Source organism: Trichoplusia ni, chromosome 6, assembly GCF_003590095.1.
Source record: "Trichoplusia ni isolate ovarian cell line Hi5 chromosome 6, tn1, whole genome shotgun sequence".
Lineage (NCBI taxonomy): Eukaryota > Metazoa > Arthropoda > Insecta > Lepidoptera > Noctuidae > Trichoplusia > Trichoplusia ni.
In genome coordinates, this window is record NC_039483.1 from 9,585,960 (window position 1) to 9,591,195 (window position 5,236).

The following is a 5,236-nucleotide window of genomic DNA, read 5'->3' on the forward strand; positions in this document are numbered from 1 at the left end:
TTATTTATCTTTAAGATCTTACATCCCGCACTTAATAAACGAACTACAGCATTTTACTCTCTACACTACACCGAAATATCAAAAAGATATTTTACCCTACTCAACACTTAACTCAATTCTTGTATCTGAGGTTTTCTATGACATTTCGATCTAATCATATTCCTGAGAAAATCTATCAGTTATCTATGATATGTTCACCGCTTTAGGGGGCTAACAAAAACAGGTACAATTGAACAAATAAATTTATTATTTTATCTAATACTGTAATAAATACTGTACATGTAGGAAGTCGTAATAAAGTGATTTAGGTTTGCTTTAATGACGAGATTAGGTACTGAATGCTATAACATTTGTTTCCAACGCCCTGACGCGACGAGGGTATAGGCACTTGGAGTATCTAATTGATAGGCCTCTAAGGACCGTTTATGTATTATTTAGTTCTATGGTGGTAACACTCAACATGTAGTTAAAATTAAGCTAGTAAAAAATCCATTCAATCCAATCCAATACATTTTTACAACTATTGGATATCATGTCAATGTCGAAATAGTCTCAGAGAGACATTTCTGATTGACAGTCGGACAGACAATGAACTAATTACGATAGCTTTTTGTGTGGAATACTAAATTACTACATAAATAGAGGGTATTTTTATCTGTAAACATGATGAGTTTTTATTTTGTACTAAATTGGGAAAAGACCAGCTCAGAATTTTTGTAAAAAGTACCAAAATCGCATGAATAAAAGGAGGAAAATCCCACCAAAAACATTTTCATGTAAAATGTTGCCAAGACGAGCTCATATTATTCGCACTGTCAAAAAGTTATCAGATCTCATGTAGAGCCAAGCTTCTAACACTACACGCCCTAACTCTACAGGGCCTAAGTATACAAACTCTACACCTTAGTCAAAATATATGGCTTTTCCATTTCGCTACATTCACATCGGCGTAAGGTGAAAAATTAATTCACTGTTCATTACTTTTGTCTTATACAATAGTTCTTGTAGTAACGAACGGCCGTCTTGGCCGTTGCACTACCGTGCCCCCAGATTCAATGAGGAAAATCACTATTTTCAAGTATCCAAAGTAGCATCATATTTTGATGAGGTGAGGTAGTTAGCCGTGATTTGATATATTGGACGCACTTAGTGATTCCCTTTGACTAATAGGCAACTGTTGCATGCCAATGATTTGATTAAATTACCAGTGTTAATGTGATTAATGCTTTTGTTTGTATCAGATCTATACGTATCCTATTTTTAACCTCCTATCGAAAAGAAAGATGTGCGTCTGTCTGTGGCATCATAGCACCCGAAAGGGTTGAGCTATTTCAATTTTATTTATTTGTAATAGAGGTGAATTATTTGCAAGAGTGCTAAAACATGTTTGATGAAAATCTAAAAGCTGTGTATGTGTAATTCAAAGTTGTGGGGGATGTAAGTTTTTTTTTTTTTATTGGGGTTTTTTATCCTTTTATATTAATGGGAATGTTAAACAGAATAATTTTGCTGTTTAACGTATAACGAATAAAATAATATTTATAAGGCAAAACAACGTTTGACGTGTTAGCTAGTAACTTATAACGTAAGATCATCCCTATATGGTCGAGTATTCTGTACAAGCTAATAATTGTTTACGAAGTAACTAAATTATTTTTTTGGAGGCTTTGTTTGATTTAATGTATAACTAAAACAGAATTTCATTATTAACATGAGTTCGTTATATCCAGCATTTTCAGAGTAAATGAGTGTTATGATTTTTCCTTGAAATAAATTTTAAACCATTATTAATTTGTGGAACTACGTAATTAAAATATTTTTAGAAACAACAGTATCTTTAAATTTATTGAGACGTTTTTCTTAACAAATTGTTAAAGAGCAAATTGCGAGTACATAAAATATTTCAAATACCAGGGCGACATAACACCTAAAAACTTACGAAGCATCCTTCTCGTTAAATTAAACTACTTTGCCTAAATTCTCTTCAGTGTGTGATAGAGAAAAAAAGTACCAGGGTAACATGAAGCGATGTAGTTCTGCGATAAAAAACCGCTCTATTCGGAGTTGCTGACCCGTAAATCGTTGCTGGCGTCCCCTTTTCTTCTAATACGCGGTTGGTTTGCGATTCCGTGTTATTGTACCGTTCAGAATGTTTGCCGGCATGAATGGGATAAAAATTGCACACTGCTGGGTTTGAGCAGAAATATATTTTTAGTTACCTGCAAAATATGGGAGAACGAATGTTGTTAAGCTTAAACGTGTTGTAGAAGTTTCGTAATGGTGTGCTTTTTAATGTTTGGACTCTATTTATTCTGGTATCAAATTAGTAAAAGACGCTTCTTTGTAGACTGTTCTGAAAGTCTCTGTCTAAGAGATGAAACTTGACTGTACGGAGCGTTTCTAAGAAACTTTGTTAATTAAATTTTGTACTAAGCATGTGTTTTCCACCGTAGTACTTATGTTTTTTTTATGTTTCGATAATGGACTCCAACATTTTGGCGTAGTATATAGTCGTATTTTATTTTCTGATAGATAAATTCAAGGCAGTAGATTTTTCTTTTACAAGGTCAAAAAAAAATGCAAATAACTCATTAAATACATTTATTTATCGCCATTAAGAACGTGACATCCAATGACAATGTAATATGTTACATATTTTCATATAATGCAATATTAAACTAACAAACATATGTATCACAGAATATTTTGATAGTGTTCAAAATTGACCAATATTTATACAATGTGGACGATCACTAAGAAAATGAAAATACAAAAGTCACGTGGAAAAAATACAAATTATATTTATTTTTAAGTCAATTGGGAGCACATTCTTTCAATATATCTTATTAAATTACCATTTAATTTAAAATAAGCGTAAAATTAATTGAAAAACTATTTAATTTTTGGTCAAAATAGTTTATTTACTTAAATTAAATGATTCACACAAATTGTATTTATATTCAGTTTACACAGCATTCACATTTTACAAATACATATAAATGTTCACAAATACATGTTATTATTTTAATTAAAATTTCCTTTGAGTTTAAATGAAGAACGCGTACGGCGAACGCGTATTTAAACATAACGTACTAATGAGCATAACATTATTAAATATGAATACATTTATTAAAACATCTCCCAATTACTTAAAATTTTAACCAAAGAATCGTCAATAGAATTTAGACTTAAATTTAGACATTTTAACTACCTAGCTGTCTTTAATTTTATATACAATTTACACAATAATAACTTTATTTATAGGGTTGGCACGACGAGTGACAGAGGGAGCTAGCATTAGAATGTCTGATACAAGTAAACGGCTCTTCATTTACATAATTCCTCAGTATGTAAACTTCACCTAACGTTGTTAACAAGAAAATTTCTTGAATAAAGTTGGCGCGGCCCTTGTTGAACTATAACTTGTGCTAAGTATTTTGTTTTAAACTTGTTTAAAGAATGTTGAAGAAACTAGTTGTCTGGATCGCGAACTATGTAATAGAAGGCTAAATAATCTCTCAACTGAATTCTAGTCGTGTTTTGAATACATTTATGGCTTACAAAATGTACGGAATCGAAATTAATATTTCAACATTTATTTTGTAATAGCCGTTACTCGCGGCTCCGTCCCTTAGAGAGCGGAGCTGAGATCGAACAAAAATAGGCTATCCAAAGTGTCAGGCTCCATACCAAATCTCATCAAACTCAGTCACACAAACACACTCACATACTTTCGCTAGTGAATTGAAATTTTCATCGATAAGGAACAAGTTTATCTATTTCAGATTCTTTGCTTGTTAATTGGGTTCGATATATAATTGCGAAACTGATTTAGTCCTTAGTATTTTCACACACGTACATTCACAAATATATGTACCATGTTATAACGTCTTCTTACATTTATCAGAATGTCGAAATTCCTAAAGCATTGTAAGAGCTCAATCTGTAAGAATCATTTGGTACCATTGTACTTAAAGTGTCACGCGTCGACCTTGTGCCGACATGTGACTCTGAATGCCGATAGAAATCAAATTCATGCCTTCATTAGTCCCTGGTAGGTTCCAGAGATTTTTATAGAACGTACAATTGAGATCTGGGTACCAGGGCTTAAGACATCATTACAAGTATGGATAAAGTTGGTTATAATTTCAGACACGTCGTACTCCAAGAATTAATTATGATCGTACATTTTTGCAAGTGAAAATAATTTCCACGAAATTGTCATTCTCTTTAAAATGTTGAAAAAGTTGCCCAATATTTAAGCTCTGTATCAGAAAGAGTTTATATTGTGCCTTAGTATAAAAGAGGAAATAATTAAAATGCTTGGAATATTAGCATACATGCACATGTTACACAACGGACATGATTGGTGCATAGCGACATTTTTCGTAAATAAAAAAGGAGAGTTTCATTAAGAACGTCCAGAAAAATAATTTTGCTTTGTGCCCTCGCAGTTGATTGTATTTTCAAAATAAAGACTAGGGAAACATGTAATCTGGGCGGTTGTCCCGTGACGTCACGTGCACCCGCGCCGCGTCAGTCGTTTTTAAATCACATTACGTACGGGATTGTTCGGTTTCATGAATTTTGATGACGTCACTACAGTTTTGCGCTCGAATCTGAGTTTTGCAGCCGACCATGTGAAATATTGAAATTAGTATTTTTCGGTGAGTCAAATGGGAATAAAGGTTTTTATATACATTTTTTAATGTTTTCAGATTAATTCCACAGGGCTATTATGTTTGCGACGATTACGTAATACATACCTTTACTTTCAGACGTTTTTTTATTTATAAGTAAGTATAAAAAAGCGAAGTTATGCAAATAAAAAGAGCGGTTTCCTGTATCGAACATTAAAATGCTAGGGTATAGAATTTGAGTGATTTAACTATCATAGTATGCCTAGAATTTGGCACAAAAATAATGTAACACTATATACAATAGAAGAGTTTAGGAACGTCAGGGCACGAGAAAAAGGTTAAATAGAAATTACAATCAAGTTTAGGAAATTAAAAGATGCTTCAAAACTACAAGACTGACAAATAAACATTATTTTGTTTTCATATTTATTTACTTTCTATAAAATGTGCTTCTTTAAAGAAGCACATTTTATTGAGCTTTCTCTCATTTTCTATATTTGATTACAGTTTTTTTTTACTTTCAGATTGTTTGAGACCTGTGTCAATGAAAATAGTAAAAAATATGTAGAGAAAATATCAGAATTGTTTTTATTTGT